Below are 27409 nucleotides of genomic sequence, written 5' to 3'. Positions count from 1 at the left end.
GGCAAAAGATCTGAATAGACATTTTTCTTTCTTTCTTGTTTTTAAACATACAAAAAACCTCATTTATAGTTGAAAACCTAAACACAATTTTGGATTCTGAATCTCTGATACTTCCAGAGTCTGTTGATCAAATGGGGTAGCAGCAGGCAGGGAAGCAAACACATGGGCCAGTCCAGATTATCTTACTGAAAAACATCACCAAGAGGAAGGGAATGCCTGATTCAGTCTTGGTCTGGACTACATCTCCCCACACTGTGAGATCATCATATGTACCTTGGGGTTATTGTTGGGGCCTGTGGGAATATTCTCAATCTTTCTCATCACTAGAAGTCCATCAGTGATTTTTCTAAACACTACATGCTTCCAGTTGAGACAATTGCACTTAGAGCAGGGATAAAGAACTGACAGCCATTTGTACTGGGACCATTGTTCACCGTGGAAAGCAGACCTGGAGCTGAGTATCTGATTTTAAAATTTTCATTGGCAAATGGGCCCTGGTAAATACTGGTGACACCAGTAAACATCTCCATTGACAAAATCTCCACCCTGGATCATGAACTCTTTTATGATGCTGTGGAAGGTGCTTCCTTTATATCCTATTGGAACCCCATCTTTTCTGAATTCTGTGATGCAGGACTGCCTACAATGTCTACAAAGAGCTGGATCGTCATGTGGCCAACTTCCTGACTGCCAAAACTGACATCAAAGAACACCATGGGGGACAGGGCTTGAATCTGTCGCCACCATGGCTCTGACTCAGAAGCAGAAGTCCAGACATTTTTCAAAAGAAGATATAGAAATGGCCAACAGATATATGAAAAAAAATGATCAACACCACTAATCATCACAGAAATGCAAACAGAAACCACAATGGAATATCATTTTACCCCCATCAAAATGACTATTATAAAAAAAAATGAAAGCTAAAAAGCATTGGGAGGATAGGGAGGAAAAAAAACCTACACTGTTGGTAGAAATGTAAATTAGTACAGCCACTATGAAAAATAGTATGGAGGTTCCTCAAAAAATTAAAAATAGATTTATCATATGATCCAGCAATCCCATTCATTACTGATTATATATATCCAAAGGAAATTAAATCAATATATCAGAGATATGTGTACACCCATAATTACTGTAACACTATTCACAATATGCAAGATATGGAGTCAAACCAAATGTCTACCTACAAATGAATGGATAAATAAAATGTACATATATGCAATGTAATATTATTCAGCCATAAAACAGAATGAAATCCTGTTACTTGTGACAGCATGGATGAACCTGGAGAATATTATGCTAAGTAGAATAAGCCAGGCATAAAAAACAAAAACCACATGATCTTACTCATATGCAGAATCTTAAAAAGTTGATTTTATAGAAATAGAGAGTGAAATAATGATTATTAGAATCTGGGGAGGGGAGCAGGGACATGGAATCAGGAGAGGTTGGTCAACAGGTACAAAGTTACAGTTAGAAAGTGTAGAGGCCAAGGTTTGCTGAAAAATCGCTAACATGAGACAGGCATACAAATTAGGTGAAAAGGCATACAAATTATTTAACATGTGTACACAGGAGGCTTCAGAATGATGACCTCAAAAATATAGGGGAAATTGTTAACTTTTATAAAGCTGAGGTTAATGAAGTGTGGACAGTGGTCTAGAAGTATGATTGAAGAAAAAGGTATGATCTAATGCTAATAGACTGAGTAGGGAAACTCAGCAAGGCCTGTCTGTCTAGAATCTTCCCGGCCTCTCCGAACCTGTAGTCCTTCCTTCTGAGTGTGCCCTTTCTCGAATGTGGGTCTTATGACCTACAGTCAAACAAAGTAGGTCAGATTATTTCTTTACAACCAGTTTTTACATAGAATATTTTTAGATTTTATGTCTGGCTTTGGGGAAAAGGGGTACTGGTTTCTATGACCCAGCTTGGAAAAGAGCGATTCTAGTCTCTATGCCTACTTCTGGGATGACAGAGTGAGGAGGAAAATGGAACTGAAGAGGGCAGGAGAAGGTCAGAGAAAAACTTGTTTCTGAAGCTGCCACTGAGGCTTTCTTTTTAGGATGTTGTTTTCTGAACCTCAAGAAGAGGAAGAATAAATTCTGGTGTTCTATTACACGGTAGGGTGACTACAGCAAATAATAATACAACATATATTTCAAGATAGCTAGAAGAGAGTAATTTGAATGTCATCACTACAAATAAATTATAAACATTAATAGTAATTGACAATTACCACAGTTTGATCATTATAAATTGTATACATGCATTGAAACATCACGTCATACCCATAAATATTTGCAATCATTATATATCAATTATACATTTAAAAATAGACTAACAAAAATATTATGAGGGTATATGTAGGAGTGAAACTCAGGGGGAATGAAATGAGTAATACAATGTAATAATAATATCTTGAGGGTGAAAAAGTTTAAGAAAATTTTTTTCCTTCAATTTTTACAATTTTTAAAAGTTTTAGGTTTTCACAAGTGTTATCAAAATTATAAAATAATTATTGTATAATGTTTATCCAGTTTCTGCAAAAATTCTGTTACCATCTTATGTAATCAAAGAACAATGATCTATGTCACAAAATTTGCAATTATATAATTTTAATATCTAAAATTCTTATTCGAATATCACCATCACGGCTCACTGCAGCCTTGACTTCCTGGGCTCAAGCAATCCTCCCACCTCAGAGTCCCCAGTACCTAAGACTACAGTAGCAGTGTGCCACCACACTTGCCTAAGACTTTCCTCCTAATGGCTCCTTCTTGTCTGGGATCCATTTATGATCATGTGTTGCATTAATTAACATGTCTTAAGAGTGGATGAATTTTAGAGATAACAATGTACAAGTGGTGATAGGTGACTGAAGTGAAAAGGGGGTGAAATCGTATTAGGAAAAATCACAGAAGTCCAGAATATCATTCATTCACTCATTCACTTGATAAGTTCCTTTTAGTCTCTTAAATATGTGCCAGGCATATAATTATGTGCTGAATATTGGCAATAGTAGACTAAGTATGTCATAGTTTCTGATCTCACAGAGTTCAAATCTCACCCCAATACCAATCCCTTTAATGATTCTGACCAAAAGAAAAATCCAAAGAGGTTAACAGTTTTCTTATTCACTTTGAAATATCTCCACTTATTCAACCATGAGAACTACCTTGCCAAGTTGTATGGTTTACACTTCTATTTGCACATTGTTGGAATTTGATAAAGGTAATGATAATGATCAATATCACTGCCTAAAGATCAAGATCAACGTTGATCACCATTTCCAAATAAAAAGAAAGTTGAAATATAAATCGATTTTATTCTTCATATAGTATTTCATATAGGGAAAATGTAATGCTGTATATCAACATGGGTTGTCATGCTAAGAGTTAAAGGATTATTGCGTTTCCAAATAAACGTCTGCATTCTATAATAAGTTATAGATGATAGAATGCCGAAATGTTTCTACTTTCAAAATAAGTGAATTACTGATGGTACTCCATGGCTCCCCATTGCCTATAAGGTGAAACAAATTGCTTAGTTTAACATTCAGGCTTTTTTACAATCTAATTCTAACCTTTCTAGCCAATTCTCCATCTTTTATCCTGCACGAAAGTCTTCCTCTATTTCAACCAAACACTGACCTACAGCATATCCTGCACTCTGTCTTATTTGTACTGTTTATTTCAAATCCAAAAACTTCTTCTTGCTCTCTAATTACAAAAATTCTATCCATCCTTTGTATCTCTCATGTAGTAATTGCTCAATACATATTATTAATTCTTTTGAATGTTTTAACTTTTAAGATAGAGGAAAGAAAATCTTGACAACATCAGTCTAAGAACACTGGCCTTAACCTATCAACAATTAGAATGTGGCTATCAAACAATGTAAATAATGAAGACCCTGGGGATCTTTCCAAGCATCATATATATATATAAGCTATTCTGGTTATTTCTGTACAACAAGCACTTTTGTATGGAAACTTTAAAAATAAATAGGACATAAATGTCTCTTAGAATCCTTATTGCATAGCTTTCCCAAGGGTTTATTCTCCCGAATACTATATATTATAAACTAAGAATACAAATAAGTATAAATAGCAGTCTTGGAATATAAAACATTGATAATCTAAAAGGTGTATGTACTTATTATTCAAAAGCACCTTCAGAGAAATATCAAAGATAGTAATTGTTGCATATAAAGCTTAGGCCTTTCAATATTAGAGAACAATTAGGCTCAATTATATAGAAAGATTGAATAAAGCATTAAGTTACAAATCATTATGCAAGCAGATGGCATAGTTTTCTTTAAAACAAATAAGCAAGTTATGATTCTAACCCACCTTTTAAAATCAGCCAGTGTATAATTTCAAGCCACTTTGAATGATTTGAGATGAAACCTTATACTACAGGATTGCTGCTATACTCAGGTCAATATAACATCATCCGAGAAGGTGGCGGCATGGTATTATGAAATACTTGAATACCTGCTTCACTCTGAGCCCACTATAATACTCATGAAGATGCTGTCTTGCTGGCCTTCTCTACCTTTACTGCTGACTACATAATATGGTGAAAATTCATCTCTATATTTTACATCTTTCTCATCAAACTTCCTTTCTTGTGTCCTCAACTATTAGAGTGCAGGCAGATACATAGGGTATTACAAATAAAACACAAGAAATAATGTTTTTCCTTCATATTTTCTATCATTTACTCATGAAAATCACTACAAAAGAGGTCGCCTTGTATCTCCTCTGTGAATGACAAATGTGGGAATGAATTCTTTCTCAAGAAAATCAGTAGTGAAATCTTGATGTTTAAAAACAATGAGGTGCTATTGAATTATACATCAGTGTCTTTAAAATCTGCATGCAATTTCAGTGTTCCAACTTATTCAAAGGCTTGCCAGAAAGAGAGAGAAGCAAAAGGGACAAACTAGTTGAGAACATTCAATCATTGTGATACAGATATTTTTGTTAATTGTGCCTGAGAATGATTTGGCACATGTTACCCAAAGCAACATCTCAAGAATGTACTAGATTCTGAACTTTTCAACATCATCCATTTTTTTTTTTTTTAAAAAAAGCAGTGGCTTGGATAATCAAACAAGTCTTCAACAGTAAAATGTACTTTTTGCTTCAACTTAGACATAACTGGCTCTGCTTCTTTTTGGAAGTTTACACTCTTTAACCCACACAAAAGACAGATTATTAGCAAAACTAAGAGGGAGAGAGGGCTAGTCAGAGATGACCTCCACCTTCTCTCCCTTCTCATTTAATGTACATCTTCCCTCTCAAATTAAAACTTTCTCTCAGTCTCGATATTCATCTCAAGTCCAATTCTGACTCTTGTTTCCTGCCAGTAAAAACTGCAATGATTGCTCTAATTGTCATATCCAGTGTGTCTTGATTACCCTCAGAGGATCTGAAAATCAACACCTTTTGAGATCCAAAAAAAAGGTTCCAATAGCAAAATAATGAGCCAGTGGAGGGAAAATTTCAGAAGAAATTCTGCCCAGAAAATCTCTTGTATCCATCCAGCTATGTCAAGTGTTTTTTAAAGAAAAGCCATGATTACAATGCTAGACACATAAGTGCCCAATAAATACTTGTTTATTTGCACTACATTGTAACTACAATGCCAAGCATCTGAAGGTACATGTTACTTAGCTTTGTGTAACTTTGAATATCCTAAGCACATAATGATTTGGCTGAGTAAAATATTTGCAATTTGCTTTTCCTCCACGATGAATAGATAGCAATGTGTGCTGAATTGCAGGATAGTATCTGCAGACTGAAGTCGAGTCTGTGATCAGAGAAAATGTCAGCCTTTAACTTAATGAATCTCGAACAGAGTATCAGATCACTGAAACAGAAAGAGAGAGAATAAATTTTTAAGGCTTTATCTGAATGTCATAAAAGGAAAAAAAATAATGTTTATGCTTTTTACCATGAAGTTTCCGATGGAGACTTGGCAACTCCAGTTTTCACCGCTGACACGTCCTGATTTAGGGGGCTGCATTATCCTCATAAAGAAAGGCAGTAGAGCAAGGGTTGATGAACTTTTTCTGGTAGTTCATGATTCTATTTAATGTTTTCGTGATAAGAAACAGCAATGATTCATCATACCATTTACCTCTTTACTGTCCTCCAAAAATAAATATATTTTGGGGGGAAAAAGGCCCATAGGTGACGAAAGACTCCTAATAATGAGAGCTGGGTTAATATACCTGATAGTCAATTCATACTGCACCTGATACAATTAGCTTTTTTTTTTTTTATATATGGAAAGACCTGCTCTCATACTCATGAATGCATGTGGAAAACAATGTCAACATGGGCAGCCAGGTACTCAGAGTAGTTCTCATGGTGAGAAGAAGTCCAGTAGTGAGACACAAGATTTTTTCTTGTGTTGGAAACCGATAAGAAAATCATGAATTATCAAAACAATAGCATTCTTCCTAGAGGTCATTGGGAGAGACCATACTTTTGACAGTTTATTATACGTATTTAATATCTCATCACGGATGACTAGGATTACCTGTGTTTCATTCAGGATGTCTAGACATCTCACACACTGAATCTTAATAAATGTGTCATCTTTCACCCCTAACTTTCTCTTAAGGACAGAAAAGGATAGAACCCTGAGTTATAACCTGCAGGAGTCATATTTGGTACAGGTAAGATTTTATTAATTAATATATTATCTCAATTTATTATAGTCCCAGCAGGGAATTATGTTTTGGCACCCTATTCTGCCTTTCTTGAAGCAGTTATTAACTATATCCCTAGTCATTATATATATATTTATCTAGGCTTCACCCATACTTGTGATGAGCTAGAGAAGAGAGTTGGAAACCTAAAAGAGTATGCGGACAGTGGCAAGTTGGTATCCTCTTTCCTCAGGGAGAACAGAGTTAGGTGCTTTAGGCCAATCATGAGCAGCAGTGGGAGTGGTTTGAGGCACTCTATATGTAAGTTCATTTGCTTTTACATAGAAAAGGAAGCGTGCTTCACCATACTACAGGGACTGCTAGTTCCTTACCTACTCTTTCAGCTTTTAGAATGGAAGTGGAACTGAGTTAGCACTGTTCAATCATTAATCAGCATTTCTTTCTAGCTAGAACTCTCACACATGCCATTTGTTGCCCAAGGAGGGTCCAATGAAGACAGACTTCCTTCTTCTTCCTTTCCATTTTTATTTCTTTTGTTTTTATTTCTTCTCATTTCAAGCAGGGAATGTTTTGACTTGTGGAAAAAATAAGCAGGGTGTTTAAATTGTATATTTAAGCTACACAATAAAAAGAAAATATAATGGAAGCAGATGTAGTGCTAGGGGAAGGGGTCAGTAGGAAAACTATTCAATCCCAGAACAGTATTCAGTTTTCCTAGAGAAAGGGCAATAGAAATAGTTTCAGCATAGCAGCTAGTCCAGGTCAAAAGTAGACAACACTGAAAAATAAGAACACGTGTGGTATAAAGAATTGCTCCCAGTCACTCTGAACTTTGCCAACACTTATCGGGACAGTCACAGTACTCAAGATACATCAAATAGACACTCTTGTACAGGACAATTAGACACATTGTGGAAGTGAGTAGGCAAGAGAAGAATTGCAGCTGAGCAAAGGTTATGAAAGTGGCCTTTGTACTGTTCCAGTTAGCTGTCAAGTTTCGAAAAGGCCTGGGAGAAAACTGTGAAATCTCCCACTGTGCTGCTCAGAAAAGGAAACTAGCTCATTCAAGCATTATTCCTATTGAGGGGGAAAAAAAAACCAAAAACAAACCAGGAGTATCTTATCTGAACTCCTGTCATTTACATGTACCTAAAAAGCCCACTCAAAGTATGGCTGTCATATAATATAATGACATTTTCCCAGCCTGTTGACTCCTTGCCCCTCACCCTCCACCAACACAAAAATCTCTAATATTAGAAATTAATATATAAGTATCAGTACAGTATAAGAGTTGCTTGGTATTGTTGATACAACCTCACAGAAAGAGTCTCACAATCTTATTTTGTGATCTAACAATGTGTAAAGCACCAAAAGTCTTAAACTTAGGGTAGGAAAAAAAAACTCGTTTAGAGAAACTATTTGTTTTTCTTAGCAGTGCCAGGGCAGGTCTAAAATAAGCTGATTTTACTTAGGGTGGCACCGCCTTAAAAAAACTTCAAATTCTTTCATAAGCTTTTCCACTAGAGTGGATAATAGTGCACAGATCTTGAAAGACTTTGTTGCCAAGCACTGTGGGAAGGGATTGAATTTCCGATCTGCGCATATCAAGTATTGGCAGCTAGTAGCTCTCTTAAATGCATGATCTTAAGGATTCTGCAATATTTTCATTTGTTACACAGTTCTAGTTCAGCTGAAAAGGCACAGTATTTTCTTTAGTATCTGGCATTAGAGGAAAAAGACAATACAATTTGTGCCTGGGGTGCTTGGAAAAGCTTCAGGCTTCATAATAATTTGGGTGAGAGAAAAATGTGGATAATGACTTTATAATTGTTTTCATAAATGGCAACAACATAGATTATATATAGTCATAAAAGTAGCATTAGCATTTACCATGAACCAGTCAATTCTAGGAAAACTTGTAGATGCCCCATTCTGCATACGTTTTCTACCTCAGTGCTATTCTCCCACCACTGAAACCACCTAGAGTGTTTACTGCTGGCCCATTAAATTTAGAATTTATCTTGAGGTAATGGAAAATGCAGTGGACTATGAAGCAAGAAATTCTGGTCCAGCCTCTGCCACTTACTAGCTGTGGGAAATTTGAGCAAGTATCTCCCCTGTTCTGGCCTTGGTTTCTTACCATGGAAAATGGGAAATCTGGATTAAATGAATCACTAATATTTCTTTTACTGCACAAATCCTGTGATTTCCAGATGCTCTCAAACTGTTTCATGTGTATCAAATAATCTCAAATAATTTCATGTGTATCAAAAAAGACCATAATACTCTTTTCCAAACATTGTAGCGTTTAATATTTGGAACACTGCAATACAACAATGATGCCAAATGACCACTCAGCCTTTCAAGAAACACTTTAGTGCTCAGAAACTCACTACCTGTTGTGGTGGTCCATTTACTCTGTTTGTAGCTCAGACTGTTAGAAAACTCTTGAAACACATCAAAATTAAGTATTTCTGTTCAATGAAAGACACCATGTATAACATTAGTGAGCAAATAACGGATTTAAAAAGAGACTTAAAGAGCCTAAAACTGACAATGAATTAGTTTCCAATGTATAAGAAACCACTAAGAACCAATAATATAAAAGTTGTAATAGGAAATTTACTGATGAGAAAACTCAAATGTTAACAAATAATTTAAAAGATGATCTAACTAATTGATAATCAGAGAAATGGAAGTTAAAATAGTAAGTACTCGCTTGATACTTACGACACTGGCCAAAATTAGAGAAGTGAATCATCTGCCACATGTTGGCAGAAATGCAGGGCTAGATCTATATAGCCCAAGAGTTTAATGAGGTTCTTGGCCCATTTTTGTATAGCTCATAAGATAGGAATGGTTTTAACATTTTTGTTGGATGATTCAAAGAAGAAGAGGATGAAGGAGGAGGAGAAAGAGGAAGGGTGGCAAAGACTCTCTAGTGGTCTGAAACGCTTAACATATTTACTATCTGGTTCTTCACAGAAAAAGTTTGCTAAGCCCTAGGCTCCAGAACCCTTCATACACTATTGATAGAAGTCATTTTATAGAGCAAAAGGGAGCTATTTATGCATACACTGTATGACCCTGAAGATATAGGCTTACAAAAGTATAAAATGGGATGTGTAAGGCTATTCATTGCAATGTCGTTTATGGTGGCAGGAAGTTGGATGTGATCAGGATACTCATCACTGGATTTGGGGTTAGGAGTCAGAAATGATAGTTAATCACATAATCAGCCAATTTAATTGGTAAAGTGTGGCAGCTGTACTATGGAGATTATGTACCATTTACAAATGACAAAATACATGCAGCAAACTAAACAGAACTTAGAAAACGTGGAGTGAAAAAGGAAATAAATAGAATGACATCTATACAAAATATTACTTATGTAAACTATATATGCAAGTAAAAAACAACAAAACACATTTTACAAGTAGACAAACAGTAAAGGATTAGAATAATTGCCTAGTGGTATGAGAAATAAAAATAGATAAAAACAATCAAATAAATGTGGTCCTTGCAAGCAGCAATGATAATCAGTGTGCCATCAACTGAGGAGTGTAATAAACTCCACTTTCCTCAATAGAGTAGCAATAAGAAAACAAGTTCTTAAAATATAATGAATTCTTTCTTCACATAATCTCCATCCAATCCTTGGTCCTAGTTATATCCTCTATCACACAAAACAAGTACAATTCTTCTTTCACATATGCCCATGACAGTCTCACCCTCTTAGGTCCTTTTTATTCTACATACACAGTTCTAGCCTCTAGATGGCTTTTCTTAGTGTGACAACCAGAAATAAACATATTATTCAAGGTATAGGCTGCCTTAGTTAATTTGGGTTGCTATAGCAAAATATCTTAGACTGGATAGTTTATAAATGGCAGAAATTTATTTTTCACAGTTCTGGAAACTGGAAAGTCTAAGATCAAGGTATCAGCAGATTTGATGTCCAGTGAGAACTTGCTCAGCTTCACAGATGGTGCCTTATTGCTGTATCTTCACATGGTGGAAGGGGTGAAGAAACTCCATGGGGCCTCTTTTATAAGGGCATTAATACTATTCACGAGGGTAGAGCCCTCATCCCCTCTTAAAGGGTTCTCCTCTTAATACCACCACTTTAGAGATTAGGTTTCAATACATCAACTGGGAGGCACAAGGACACAAACATTTAGACCATAACATAGGCTCACCATCACACACTAGAATAAATCTATTTCATTCCAGACACTCTACTTCTCTCAAAGAAGCCTAACCAGAATTAGGTATACAAACTGTGTGTTTCAACTCTTACCTATCTTGCATCACATTTATCCCTGCAGTAGACATACAACAGTAACTTTGTAAATGTCATTTGCTATTGCAAATATTATGTATGACAAATATTACAAATGTTAAGTGTAAGTTATTGTACCCAATCATGTAACTATTCAGTGCATAGAACTAAATTTTTAAAAATCATCATAGGCTTAGTTTCTTGTACCAGACAGTATAGTCTGGACATACAGCTAATAAAATAAATCTATTATAATCTCAAGTGATAAATTTCTACAAACGATGGACAACTAAAATTTCCTATAAGTAGTTGGATAAGTTGAAAGGAAATTTACATTAATGGAGTCATGTGCAGTGTTTATAAGATAAAATAAAGCAACTATTTTGTGGATGGATTGGGGCTTTGACATAGTATCAGCAAATGTCATGTCTATATGAACAAATATACGTGGTTGATTCATTTCTTTTGCTTGTAGAAATAGCTGTGTTGTTCTGCTGATGGTTCAATTAGCTGTCATTTCTGACTCCTAACCCCAAACCCATCTCAAATGATTGATTCAGCTATAAGTGATCATCTCAGAACTGACTCTACATGTGGATTAGCAAAACTGTTATAAAAAAAATCACTTTAAACTTTAATGTCACTGAAATATCTGTGCCAAAGAAAAATGTCTCTGCATTTTATAACTTTCTGCATACGTGCTCCTAATGCAGAATTAAATGAAATTTTTGTAGGAAACCTGAATGAAGAAGAAATAGGAAACTGAAAGAAAGAATACTACAGGCTGTATTGGACTTATTTAGGGGCAATATTTTTGTTCTTATCAGTGCATTCCAAAGTAGAAAAATGTTTCACCTCTTTTCCAATCCAAATCACACTGAAAAATATCATAAGCTTCTACTGTCTCTCTCCAAAATTGGAAGTTTAGTTATGAGACCTAACATACATTTTTCAGGCTCTGAGAATGAATGTACTGTGACTTCTTGCTGTGTATCTGCCTGGAAACTTTTCATCCCAGAAAGTAAGCATGCTTGGATAAAGCTCATTTGCATATCTGCAACTCAACAGGGCCACAAAAAGCTCCCATAATCAACAACAACAACAAGGACCAAAGTATAGCAGAAACAGATGTGACTCTCCAAACTTCAGGAAGTCTCATGAGCATCTGGAGATAATCCATTTTGCTGTCTCTTAATTGCCAGTAGGTTTATCACAACTTCCACAGTTTGATTTTTAAGGAGGCTGAACTGTAAAAGTGTAATTAGCTCACTACAGTGTGTAAGGCAAATTGGAGAATTATAATTCATTTTCTGAATTATACTCAAGAAGACAGGAAGTCAGGTAAGCGATTCATTCACTATTCTCAGATACTCTTTGGGCATAGGTAAGAGTAAGGAAACTGCACTGACATTCACTTCTGAATGCAATATACATTTATATTTATTTTACCCAGTTTTCATCTATCTCATGCATAATGCCTAAAGGGCAAGGAAGTAGTTAACTTGGGAAAGTTTATCTGTTTTTATCTGAACAATGAAGCTGGCTATTTGCAACACTGTGGCAAGCAAGCTTTAAGTTACAATGGCAATTTGATTTGAATACCAATAGGCCTAGTATTAGGCATTACAGAATACTTACTAGGCATTAGGGAAATCCACTTTTGCTTTCCCAATATGCTCATTAAAATTATAGGTCTTAATCTTCTTGAGGTATACTCAATATTTATGACTTGATAGAACAACCTGGAGAATCCATTTCTTAGCATCACTTGTTTGCCTACTGAACATCTCCTTCCCCTCCTTTTTTTTCTTTTTCTTTTTGTTTTTTGTTTTTTTAGATGTAGTATTGCTCTGTCGCCCAGGCTGGAGTGCAATGGTGCAGTCTCCACTCACTGCAACCTCCACTCCTGGGTTCAAGTGATTCTCTTGCCTCAGGCTCCTGATTAGGTGGGCTTACAGGCAGACACCACCACACCTGGCTAATTTTTGTATTTTTAGTAGAGATGGGGGTTTCACTGTGTTGGCCAGGCTGGTCTTGAACTCCTGATCTCAAGTGATCCCCCTGCCTTGGCCTCCCAAACTGCTGGGATTACAGGCATGAGCCGCTGTACCCAGCCTTTTTTCTTACAACAACACAATTTATTTTATGTGTGCACTCCTGCCCCATATGACCCAAGAGCTTAGGATTCTAGTCGCAGGCCAAGACATAAGCCTTAATCAATCTATGCCAATTTTTGTGGTTCTATTTTTATTGCCTGTGATTGATTTAAGGGTAATTAATGGATTGTAGCCAATGATATATGAGTGAAGATCTGTTGGGGGGTTCTGAGAAAGATTTGTTCACTCTTCAGAAGAAGATATAAATAACATTGCACCTTTTCTGCATCTAGACATTGTCATATCTGCATGAGAGATATGTAACTGCTATAGCCATCTTGTGACCGTAAAGGAAACCATCATTAAGATGAAACTGGTAATGAGTTCAGGAAAGTAGAGAAATGCAATGACTCATGTACCAATTATTTAAAGTTTATTCATTCCAAGCTCTTAAGGAATATCATATATAAAAGCTGACCACAATTACTTTGTCCTGTTCTTCTCAGTTCTCTAGGACAATAATAATAGAGTCCTCACTTGTCTCATCTACATTTTAAAAATAAACTAATGGTTAAATATAGAGAATCAAATGCACATGTTTACCTCTACTCCTATCTGAAACTTCTAAACAATGGTAATATGTTAATAGTGATAACAATAGTAACAGTTGACAATTATTGAACAGATACTTTGTGTCAGATACTGTTCTAAGTACTTTGCATGTATTCACTTTTATGATACAGGTGCTTTTTTTAATTTATGTTTTTCAATAAGAAAATACATGAAAAGATAAAATAGAAATGCAGACAACTTAAATAAATAACCTATGCTCTCTCAGCTGGTAATATGATACAGCAAGGCTTCTAACACAAAGAGTTCAGTTTTAGAACCTGTATCCACAAATACTATGAGAAATGAAAAGGCATAAATCCATAAGGATAAAGGAACCACAAGATGAGACAAAAATTGATGAGAAATAATAGCATAAATTTGAAATATAGAAAACAGATGGAATCATCTTGGCTGAACAAAGCTAATTAAATCAAGATCAAAATGCTTACAGGAAGAAATGCTGGTGAGAAGCAAATTAGTACAGCCCATGGAAATTGGAAAGGCTCCGGAGTTTGAAACACCAAGTATCTCAAAAGATAATGGAAGAAAAATGTAGGGGCAGAAAACAGAGTAATTATTTAAAGACTATATAAGGAGATACTAGAATTCCAGGTCCTCTTCATCCTAGTAGGTGATCAGATGTCTGTTCCTTGGAAAAATTTAAGAAATGCTCCAGATTGACATTTCAAGCACAGTGGCAGGTGGAAGAAAGAAACAAACAAAAAACACTGACATTAAGTGAATTATTTCATGGGAAGAATCGAAATGTCTAACCTCGTCTCAAACACAAGCAACCAGGCAAGAATTGAGAGAATTTATTTTTGAAGAATTAGTGCCTTCTCAAAGGGGAAAAACCTCATACACAAGAAATTGGCAGTCCTCCTTCCAGGTATCTATTGTCTCTATACAATCACTTTAAAGTGAATATCACAAGTTAACTAAGACAATAACAAAGACCTTTCAAATAGCTTTTTAGCTTTATTCTTAAATATAAATGGACAGTTCTTTCTTCACTCTTAAATGTGAGTAGGGAGCCAAGGATAACCGATATTTGATGAAAACTTTCAATGTGAAACATAGGCCGAAATTAACAAATAGAAAAAGCAAAGAAACAGAAGCAGAGACAGTGTAAGAAAGCATAAGAAAGCTTTAAGTAAAACTCTAATTAACGCCTTAGAGAAAGAAAAGATATAGCATCCATGATAAAATTATAGATTGACATGTAAGCAGAGAAAAATCTCTTTTTGTCTGGTTTTACTGAGGTAGAGTTGACAAAAATTATAAACATTTACAGTGTATAATGTATAATATATATATATATATATATATCTCCATATATACTCACACATTGTGACATTATTACTATAAGCCAATGAACATATTCATCATGTCACATATCTCTTCTGTGTGTGGTGAGAAGATTTAAGATTTATTCTCTCAGTGAATTTCAAGTATACAATACAGTATTACTAAGTACTGTCATCATGCTGTTCAAGAAAAAATCTTGAAAATTAAATAATATCAAAATTTCTAAAAAAAGAAAATATCAACGGAAAAAGTTTAAGACAAAGTTGAAGACATGTACAGAAGGTAGAACATCAAAGTGATAAAGTAATGATTACAATATAATAGAAAATTCAATATAGCTCTTATAATGTGTTAGGCACTGTTATAAGCACTTTGCATGCATTAATTCATTTTCTGTTCATAACAAACCTGAAGATAGACACTATTCAATTTCTATATAGGAAAACTGTGTAACAGAGAAGACAAGTGACTTATCCAAAGTCGACACCTAGTAAATGGTGTTCATATTAGAACCCAGAACCTGTAGCTCCAAAGGATGTGCATCTAACTACTACATTCCCTCCTTAGAGAAAAAAATAATAGAGGGAAATGGTACAAAACCGACAATATGAATTAAAGAAGTCTGTCAGATTGAAGAAAGAAAACACAGAAAATAGGAAGAGAATAAAAGTATCAAACAATTCCTCCAAAAATATTTCCCATAACTGAAGGACATGGTTGGTGATTAAAGGACTTATCTTATGTCTCCTCCCCTATTCTCCAACTAAAAGAATGAAAAAAAAAAAATCCCAGATCAGGACACATCTTCACTGCATTTTAGCATACTAGGAATAAAGATAGGATCTTAAAAACTTCGAGAACTAAGTCACATGCAAAGGAGTAGAACTCAGAATTGTACTGGACTACTCAACTACCACAGTGGGAACTAAAAGATTTTGGAGAAATGCCATCACAACTGGAAGATGATTCCCCATTTATAATTCTATTCTGAGAAAATATACCATTAAAATATTAATGTAGAATGAAATTTGTTTCAAACATGCATGTTCTTAAAAGATTTGCTTCCTTTTTACCCTATCTCAGGAATCACCCAGGACACACTCCCCCAAAACAAAAGAATACAAGAAATACAAGAGAGAGGAAGCAATATGGAATATATTATTAAGGAAGTTATTTCAGTTCTTTTGAAAACCTAAAAGATTTGAGTTTATACAATGAAAAAACCTTCCTTTTCAAATAATGATAGGCACATTGATATTACACAAAATTATGAGGTACCTTTTCCGAAGGTGTAACTTTTTTGAGGGCACAAAGGAGAAAAGTTATTTTAAACATTGTGTAAGGATAAGATATTTTAAAAGTAATCCCATTTAAAATAGTCACACATGAAATTAAATACCTAGGAATTAACCAAAGAATTGAAAAATCTCTATAATAAAAACTATGCAATACAGGTGAAAGGAATTGAAGAAGATACCAAAAGATGAAAAAATGTTACATGTTCACGGATTAGAAAACTCAATATTGTTAAAGTGTCCATACTACCCAAAGCAATGTATAAATTCAGTGTAACACCAATGACATTCTTTGCAGAAATTTTTTAAAAATCTTAAAAAATTTAAAATTTATATGGAACCACAGAAGGCCCAGAACAGGCAAAGCTACCAACAGCAAAAAGAAGAAAACTGGAGGAATCATATTACCCAACCTCAAATTATACTACAGAGCTATCATAACCAAAACGCTATGGTTTTGGCATTAAAAAAGACACATAGACCAATGGAACAGAATAGAGAACTCGGAAATAAATCCACTCCCACATTGAACTCATTTTTGAAAGAGGTACCAAAAGCATACACTAGAAAAAAGACAGTCTCTTCAATAAATGGTGCTGGGAAAACTGGATATCCATATGCAGAAGAATGAAACTAGACCCCTCTCTCTTGCCATATACAAAAATCAAATCAGAGTGATTAATTACTTAAATCTCAAATTTCAAACTATGAAAATACTACAAGAAAACATTGAGGAAAATCTCTAGGACATTGGTCTGGGCAAAAAATTATTTAGCAATACTCTACAAGTACAGGTAACCCAAGTGAACTTCAAAAAATGGGATCACATCATGTTTAAAAGCTTGTGCACAAAAAATGATACAATCAACAAAGTGAAGAGACAACGTACAGAATGCAGAAAATATTTGCAAACTTCCCATCTGACAAGGGATTAATAACTAGAATATATAAGGAGCTCAAACAATTCTAACAGAAAAAAATGGAATAATCTGATTTTAAAAACGGGCAAAAGATTTGAATCGACATTTCTCAAAAGAAGACATACAAATGACAAAAGGCTTTTTGAAATGGTGCTCAAAATCATTGGGCATCAGAGAAATGCAAATCAAAACTTCAATGAATTCTTATCTCGCATCAGTTAAAATACCTTATATCTAAAAGACAGGCAATAACAAATGCCGCTGAGGATGTTGGGAAAAAAGGGAACTCACATACACTGTTGGTAGGAATGTAAATTAGTATAACCGCTATGGAGAATAGTTTGAAGGATGCTCAAAAAACTGAAATTTGAGCTAGCATATGATCCAGCAACCTCAAAAGAAAAGAAATCAGTATATCATCTGCACTCCTACATTTGCTGCAGTAGTATTTAAAATTGCTAAGGTTTGGAAGTAACCTAAGTGTCCATCAACAGATGAATGGAAAAAGAAAATGTGGTATACATACACAGTGAAGTATTATTCAGCCATAAAACATAATGAGATCTTGTCATTTGCAAGAGCCTGGATGGAAGAGATCATTAAGTTAAATGAAATAAGTCATGCACAGAAAAACATTGCATGTTTCCATTTGTCTGTGTGATCTAAGAACCAAAACAGTTTATTTTATGGATATAAAGAGTAGAAGGATGGTTACCAGAGGCTGGGAAAGTTAGTGGGGGACTGAGGGGTGGTGGGGAGGTGGGGATGGTTAATAGGTGCAGAGAAAAACAGAATGAATGACACCTACTATTTGATAACACAACACTAGCTATAGGCAAACATAGCTTAATTCTACACTTTAAAATAATTTAAAGAGTCAATAATATATTAATAGCCAATATTAATAACTTAATTGTACACTTTAAAATAATTTAAAGAATAAAATTAAATTAAAGAGTATAACTGGATAAATTAAAGAGTGTAATCAGATTGTTGTAACTCAAAGAATAAATGCTCAAGGGGATGAATACCCCATTCTTCATGATGTGCTTATTTCACATTGAATTCCTATATCAAAACATCTCATGTACCCCATAAATACATACACCTACTATGTACACACACACACAAAAAAAAAAAACTTAAAAAAAACCCAAAACATAAATCCTCTTATTTTTCAGGGAAGAGATATAGGAAATTGTGAAGGTTCGTATGTATAGCAACACAAAAATCCAGCAAGTTCCTTGGAAACAGATTAAGCGAATTTCTGATGTTCTTTCTTCTCTCTTATCTTGTATGACAACAAGATTCCTCATGGTCACCTTCCATCTTTGGAAGTCTATGCCAGCTATGGCCTGCATAAAAAACAGGTTTAAAATTTCTACTCTCCCTGTCAGTTACTCTGTGATTGGATTCAGGCTTGATCTAAGAAGAAAACAGACTCTCAGAATTATCTGCAAATATGAGCTCAGATAAAAAAATTTCAACAGCAATAAAATGGAAATGCCATCACAGAATATGGCAAGGATTGCAAGTAGGTATTGGGTGATTTAAAAGCCTCATCTCTAGCCTCTCTGCTACAGTGTTAGGTATATAGTAGTAATTCAATAAATATATATTGAATGAATGATTCTTTGGTATAATATTAGGGACAAAAAACCATTTTTCTAACTATCTCACCTAAAAACACTTCCTTTTCTTATCTACTATAGTCTGAGACATGCTATGTTTCTGTGTGGGTGAGAAAAACTCTTTTAATAAAGGCTTTCTCAAAAAGTTTTATTTGATATTCTGTTTCTAGATTCATCAGACAAAAACGCTTGTGATAATCCAGATCCTTGAAAGAATGAGAAGAAATCAATTCACTGACAGGTGCCTTGCCAAATCCTATTGACCTTTATCTCTAGCCATATAAAACCAAACTAAGGTTTTAACTCTCATTTTAATATGTTAATATCTGGTGAGATTGCCATAGTTTCTATGTTCATTTAATTTCTACTCATGTTTACCATTTTCATGTTAAAACATATAAATCATAGACATTGTGTGTGTCTGTGATTTTGATTTAGTAATGACTAAAATGCTTCCATGCAGAAAAGTAGACATCTTTTGAGGTACCACAGTTTAGAGGAAAGAGTACTAAGTAAAAATAGTTTTCAGAAAACATTGAGGACTAAAAGGGATGGCAGCTTGCAGAGCACTGGCCTAGAATGAATACCGGTTTTCAACAGAGGTTAGATAGTATTACTACCTTTTGAATAGAAGGTTGTAGTATATATTTTATAGAATAATTTAAAGGAGAATTTGACAAGATAAAATATTCTAAGAGAATGGATTAGACTAATTTACTGAAGCTATAGGAATTTGTGGAAGCCATATTATACTAACCACTCTAATAATACCATCCAAAGTCTGTCTTCACACAAACATGGTTAAATCCTTTCTTATATCTTACTGAGTAGGATGTCTCCACCTACTTAAAATATTGGTCATCATTGTCTAATTTTTCTTGAGCTTGTAATATTGGGGTTCAGGGTGCCCTCAGCTCCCCTGAGAGGATGTTTCTCCAGGTTCTTAATCTCCTGGCCTTACAAGAGTGAGAGAGGGGACCACAGTGCAGTGCACAGTAAATGCCTGACTCAAAAGTGTTTGTAGAAAGTAATTTAAAACAGAGAGAGAAACAGGAGAGGGAGAAAGAAACACCTAACTCTCACACTGAGTGAGAGAATCCAGAAAGATGGAATCAAGGAGAGGAAAGACAGCTTCCACACTGAGTAGAAGGGAATTGAGGAGACAGATGGAGTTTAGCAGAGGAGAAGCAGCTTCCATGAGAGAATGTTCATGGAAGGGGACCAAAATGGAGTCCGAGGGGCATGGAAGTAGGGGACTTTTAACCTGGTAGGAACCCCCACCTTCTCTAAGACCCCGGGCCAATGAAAGGAATTCCTTAGAACTTCTGCTGGAGCAATTGGCTCTTAGTTTCTTCCCGTGCCCATGAAATTCAAACAAAAACCGTGAAATCTCCTGGATGGAGAGAGATGGGAGCAGGGCATTGTGCTGGGAAGTTCTTGCCCTTAAATCTGTGCCCCCTTGTGAATCCAGAAAAAGAACACATTCCCTTAAGCTTGCTCCTGAAGTACATGTGTATGTAGCAGAAGGATTACCTTTTATATTCCTAACCACATATGGTAGAATAGGAAATCTTTTACAATGGAAACCTGGCTAGGATTCAACTAAAATCACAGGTCCAAGAATGTTATCAGTATACTTTTCACTTCACTTACATCATTACCCACAGAATTGTATTAATTTCTTTGTTTTGTGTTGCTATTTTAAGGTAGAGTGGGGTGGTTGGGGGTGATAATAGTCTAGTGCTGTAGTATGTGGTGCATCTTTCTTTCCTCCTTAGTATAGAACACTTGTTCTGAAACTTGGTTTATGTTGGAATCTTTTTTTCTAAGGCTCTCCAGGTGATAAGAATGATTAACTGGGTCTTAGAAAAAAATGAGATACAATATCAGTTAAGAGAATGAACTTCAAAGCCACATAGATTTGTATTCAAAACTTGATTATGCCTTGTCAGCCTATGACCTTAAGCAAATTACCTAACCACTGCAAATCTCAGAAGGATAATATTTATTCTACAGTGTTATATGAGGAACAAATGAGTTAATATATGTGCTGTGGTCTGAATGTTTCTGTTCTTGCAAGATTTATATGTTGAAATTCTAACCTCTAAGTTGTTGGTATTATGAGTGGGGTGTTTAGGAAGTTATTAGGTAATGAGGGTGGAGTCCTCATGAGTGGAAGGGATCCCAGATCTCTTTTAAAAGGACATTAATACACTTTTTTTTTTTAATTTATTTTTAATTTTTTATTGGATTATAGGTTTTGGGGTACATGAGCAGAGCATGCAAGACAGTTGCGTAGGTACACACATGGCAGTGTGCTTTGCTTTTCTTCTCCCCTTCACCCACATTTGGCATTTCTCCCCAGGCTATCCCTCCCCACCTCCCCCTCCCACTGGCCCTCCCCTTTTCCCCCCAATAGACCCCAGTGTTTAGTACTCCCCTTTCTGTGTCCATGTGTTCTCATTTTTCATCACCCACCTATGACTGAGAATATGCGGTGTTTCATTTTCTGTTCTTGTGTCAGTTTGCTGAGGATGATGTTTTCCAGATTCATCCATGTCCCTACAAACGACACGAACTCATCATTTCTGATTGCTGCATAATATTCCATGGTGTATATGTGCCACATTTTTCCAATCCAGTCTATTATCAATTAATACACTTTTAAAGCTTCCTAGATAATCAAAGATTTGAAGTTTTCAGTTTATTATTATAAAGGAGACACATATGTAAAGCGAAAAACTAGCTTCTTTCACCATGTGAAGACACAGTGAGAAAGTGTCACCTATGGACCAGAAAACAGGCCCTCATCAAACAAACTAGCTGGCTCCTTGCTCTTATACTTCCTGGCCTCCAAAATTGTGAGAAATAAATGTTTGTTGTTTATAAGCCAACCAATTTATGACATTTTGTTATAGCAGCCTGAATGGACAATACGCAAATCTATATAGTCCAGTTTGTAACATGTAGTGAGCAATCTAGAAGTGATAGCTATTTGTAGTTTTATCAAACAAAACCCAGAAAGTCCAGAAAATAATTTTTTGGTATACGTAACTCTTGATTGTAGTAGTACTTCCTCACCCTCTCTTTGCCCTCCTCTCACTACACATTCAATCACTCAGTGACTGCAAAAATAATTTTTCACCATGAGTAAACCTCTATCAATGTGATTTAGAACTTCATCACTGTACTTCAGTATCTTACACCATAGGGTTTGGTGCAAGCCAAACATTATTCTTTTCCAAGGGAAAGATCCATTTTTATTATTTCAGAGATGTAACCTATCACTGAAGTAAGCCCTAAAAGCAATTGATCTTGGAAAATGCAATTTCAGTTGAGAGTCTGGACCTAGCAAAGTGCAGCAAGGCCCCCAAATGAGTCTGGCTCTCAGGGAATCAGTAACATATTGAGCAAAGCCTCGTCTTTTGCTTTATTTTAAAAAGACTGGCCAGGCTGAAATTGATGAGCAATTAACATTTGTTGTCTACCACCAAGAGCAGCAGTTTGAGTATGCCAACTCACTGTATAATTTGCAGGTATTGGGGTTGCCAAGAAAGATACAGCTCATTCAGGCCCTGGATTGAATAACACTATATTAACATAGAGAAGAGACAGAGCAAGATTAGCTCAATAGACAGTGTTGGTACCCCATGACCAGCAGATCTCACCCCACAGCCAGTACAGTGAGGGGGTTTGGATGGGTCCCTCCTGTGCTACAGGTGAAGGACTCCATTGCCTCCCAACTGGGAACAGATTCTGCTGTAGAGTTGGTTAGGTACCATATGACATGCATGTTGAATCAGAACAAAGAAGTGCAAATCAAATCCAGAATAGGGAATAATATTCCCAAGCAAAAAGATATGCCCAATACAAACTCTGAGGGCTCTTTATCTCTTTGCAAGGGAATGATCTAGGCCCCAAGACACACGCTCATGCCACTGTGCAGGACTCAAAAGACTGGATGCACGCGGCTGCATTTCCCAACAAGAACGTATCTATAAATTTCCTGAATATAGTTATAAAGTACTCCATGTCATATGTGTCCCCTTTTACAATAATGAACAGAAAACTTCAGCTCTTTAGAAAGGTTTAAAAGTGTATTATTATAGCTAAGGGTTGAGATGTCATGACTCTTTCATGGTTGAAAATTTCTTCCTATTTTCCTGATCTAAACTCTTGTGCTCTTGCCTGAAAGAAAACACATTATCTCTATTTATTTTGGATTTTTTTCTTTTTTTGAGACGGAGTCTTGCTCTGTCAGCAGGCTGGAGTACAGTGGGGCAAACTCGGCTCACTGAAACCTCTACCTCCCGGGTTTAAGCGATTCACCTGCCTCAGCCTTCTGAGTAGGTGGGACTACAGGCAAGTGCCACCAAAGCCAGCTAATTTTGTATTTTTAGTAGGGACGCAGTTTCACCATGTTGGCCTGGATGGTCTCGATCCTTTGACCTCATGATTCACCCACCTTGGCCTCCGAAAGTGCTGGGATTACAGGCATGGACAACCATACCCAGCCAGTATCTCTATTTTGTGAAAAGCCTAACCTCTTCTCCAATGCTCATTATATTACCCCAACACTATTTTCTCTGATGACTTTCATCATCATTTATTCATTTTATCTCCTGTATCTTCAATTCTTGACTCTCTACATGAACCTTGCCCTTTGCCTCCCAGGTTCAAGTGATTCTCCTGCCTCAGTCTCCTGAGTAGCTAGTATCACAGGCATGCACCACCACACCTGGCTAATTTTTGTATTTTTAGTAGAGATGGGGTTTTACCATGTTGGCTAGGCTGGCCTCGAAGTCCTGACCTCAAGTGATCCACCTGCCTTGGCCTTCCTAAGTGCTGGTATTACAGGGATGAGCCACTGGGTCCAGCCTTCTAAGTCGTATGTTGTGAAAAGATATTTTGGATGCTGTTATCAAATCCCCAACATAATTTTATATGACATTTACAAAGACAAAATAATATACTCCACTTTGTCAACCGACACATAACCTACATTTGAGGGTAGGGGAGACTAGGGGCTGTTCAGTAGATCTACCTTCTACTTTGACTTAGGTTTAACTATCTGGGCCAAGTTAAGGTATACGGAGTTAATTTAAATCAGATATAGCCTGAAAAAAAACTGCATGATTTCATAGTTGCTATGAGAAGGGTAAATTATAGTATTTCTACTGGCTCTCCTGGAAAGGTGCTGGAAGATAGCTACAAATGGTGTTCCAGGAAAGGAGACTGGTGATGCTGACCAGCATCCTGTAGATTCAGTCAATGAATATAGGATATTGGTAACTGTATGTAGAGAAAGATAACCTCAGAAATACCATCATTCAATGAAGACACATAATGAGCTTGACATATCAGGAGTTATCTTAGAGAAGAACAGCACTGTGGCATTTGTGTAGTTAATGGAGAAAACTCTGAATCTCCACATAGAGAAAAAAATGCATTAAGTGACATCAACAGAAAGATAGAGCACTGGGCTAAGGAAAGTCTTTCTACCTGGAGGCCACCAGACCCCTTCATTCCTCTCCACCTCCAGAGTGAGTCATCCAATGGGAGAAAGGGAACAGTCATCCACCCTGTTTTTCAACCCCAGGGAGGGGGATATAAAATAATATGATAAGTTTCTGTCACTGAATTCCCTTAAATTTTATAGCTCTGGAAAATTAAAACTTTTCTTTCTTAGGTTTTAGAACCAGTCATATTCCTGGTCCAGATGAATAGAAGGTGTTTTTGACCATTATTTTTCAATAATTCAATATCAAATCAATCTAGCTATTGATAACACTCTTACATTTCAACACTGGTTTTCTTGCCTCATTCTAAAACTCATGTCTTTTCCCCTAATTCCTGGATCTCCATTTTCATTTTTTGCCAATTACCCTAGGAACAATGTCTTCTTTGTACATTCAATCTTAAAACCTTTTTCCCTGCCACCTTTTATTGGATCTCTCCAACATTAGCTTTGGCCTCTTCTCCATTGACTGACAGTCTGTAGCTCTATGATTGTGATCATAATTGCCTGCTGCTTGCTGGTATTCTTCTAAGTGTCCTAGATCTGCCCTCCTCCTGTGTCAGCACTGCTCTCTTACTGAATAAATCCCTAGTTATCATTAATTATTACTAGTTATTCATCAAAGTTACTGATTATTTATGTGTGAGTCCACAGTATAATTTAACGAGAAGACCTGATCATCTAAATTCTCAAAATTGGGTAGGTAGCCAAGCCAGGCTAAAACCTGTACCAGGCTCTGGATCCAGAGAGTGGTCCAGGAAGAGAGTTAAAATAGCCTTATGCCTTTTATTTTTCCTTTTTCTTAAAATCAAGAATCTCTTGGACATGCCAGGGCAAGGTTAGGCAATGATTAGCAAAATGGACCTATTATATCAGCACAGCCACGTGATATTCAACAATTCTAGTATTAAAGTAAATCCAGAAAATTGTTATTTTTGTGTATTTGTAGTTAGTATGGTAGTTTTCTACCAACTGTATCTATTTGTTCTGTTTGTTTTCTAAATCTGTGTCTAACTTTGCAAGGTCACCAGCATTCTTCTGAAAACATGAACTGAATTAATCTTATTTGCTCCTTCATATATTTTCTTATTAAGTGAGTGTTGGGCCAGACACAGAAACTCAGATCTTTCTCAGAGAATTAAGATATACAGTGCCCTAAATTTCTGTAACAAAAAGAAGCTATCAGCATTCTGAAACCACACTTTAAAGCTGATAAAATGAATAGCAATTGCTCGTCTCTTCCTCAACTCCTACCACACTACCACCAACAAAATCTCAAAATATGACTACAAATGTAAATTTTGCCCGTTGCCATCTCCCTTAGAAACTAATCCCATCTTTAAAACGTGAAATATATTTGTGAATTTAATGAAGTTCAAATGGCTACTCTGGAGAAATAATAATCTGTACACACATCTCTACAATGTAAGTATTCATTCAGTAAACATTTACTGAGGGTTTATAGTGTGCCATTCTATATGCTATGAATACATAGACAAAGGGCACATTGCCTGCCTTCAAGGAGCTCACTGTTTAGTGCAGGGACAGCCAGATAAACAGTTAAAAGACAATGTAATTGGCTCTAAAATCAAACCATTTACCATGAAGGAGCACCTCTATTTCAACCTTCAGGGTGGAGGGGCAATATTTTTATTAAGAAACCTTTAGTCAAATTTGTCTGGGCTCAAATCTCAGCTTTGTTATTTCTCTCTAACATTTTATTTTTAGGCAAATTTTCCATCCCTTTAGCCTCAGTTTTCTTATCTGTGAAATGAGGATAATTCCTAATTCACAAATGCATGCATGCCTCTTAATACTAGAGGCATAACAAGTCTTAGCTAATGTTAACTATTATTGCTATATTGTTAAACTGGAAAAGGTTTCCCAGAGAAGGTGACATTTAAAGTAAGTAGAGATGGATTTTTCATCTTTGTTACCATTGACATTTGAGGCCAAATAATTTCTTGTTGTGGGGAGCTGCTCTCTGCTTTGTAGAATGTTTAGAAGCATTCCTAGCTTCTACCCACTAGATGCCAGTCAAAAGCCCTCTCCCCACAAGTTGTAACAAACAAAGATGTCTCCAGACATTGCCAAACCTGTCCTGAAGGGCAAAATTAACCCTCATTAATAACGACTGTGATAAAAAGTGTCATTATCAGAATATTCTTTTAGAAAAACCATAGTGGTACTATTTTAGAGAATGAATTTAAAGGAGGCCAAAACCAGAAAAAGAAAGGTCAGCTTTTAAGAAACATCCTTGATTCCTCACTTTTTCTTACCTCTTCCATTAACAAGTCCTGTTAGCTCTAACTCTGAGATATATATGATATCTAACTAACCACTTTTTACCATTTCAGTAGCTATCATTTTAATCTCTCACAGATTTTATTAATTTTTTACTTGCTCTCATGTTTATACTTGCTCATTTATGGTCTATTTTCTACACAGAAGCTAAAATGTAAATGGGAATCCTTCCTTTATTTGTATTTCCATTAAATCTTTACTAGAAAACCAATCTAAATAGCATAACCTTAAAGGACCTACATGATCTGATCTCCTTTCTTATCTCATCTCCTTCCATTCTTCACAATTAAGCTTTTGTCATGGTGACCTTTTTGCTATTTATTAAATCATTAAGCTAATTTTTCTCTCTAAGACATATTGGCTATTTCTTTCTAGAATGTTCTTCCTCCATTTATTTGGCTGACCCCCCCCTCATTATTCAGATGTCTATTCAAATAACATTTCTTCATAAAGGCCATTCCTGGTTTCCCTGTTTAAAAACACACAACACACATGCACACTTGACACTGGCTCTCTTATCTTACTTTTTTTTTTTTGAAATAACACTTGTCGGAGGGGACTCAAGATGGCGCTGTGAGAACAACCCAGGATTGGAGCCCGCGTTGAATTCGCAAACGGTGAGTCAGTGCTGCATTTCCAGACTGATCTTTGTTGCCCACAGAACGGGGAAACTCCCAAGTATAAAAAGACACGGGACGCCAGGCAGTAGGTCTGCCTGGCGAAGCCGGCAGCCGGGGCGGCGGCGGCCGGCCCTAC

General features: G+C 36.0%; 2 pseudogenes; one reads left to right on the top strand and one right to left on the bottom strand.

Moving 5' to 3' along the window:
• Positions 1–237: 237 nt before the first annotated feature.
• On the bottom strand, positions 238–6035 carry LOC118150484 (peptidyl-prolyl cis-trans isomerase H pseudogene; annotated as a pseudogene).
• Positions 6036–6349: 314 nt separating this feature from the next.
• The window catches only part of LOC100400751 (nucleoside diphosphate kinase homolog 7-like), a 33168-nt pseudogene continuing 12108 nt past the window's right edge, over positions 6350–27409 (top strand).

Source organism: Callithrix jacchus, chromosome X (genome assembly GCF_049354715.1).
Source record: "Callithrix jacchus isolate 240 chromosome X, calJac240_pri, whole genome shotgun sequence".
In the NCBI taxonomy this organism is placed as follows: Eukaryota; Metazoa; Chordata; class Mammalia; order Primates; family Cebidae; genus Callithrix; species Callithrix jacchus.
The sequence above is the reverse complement of the archived record's forward strand: the minus strand, read 5'-3'. Positions and strand labels throughout refer to the sequence as shown.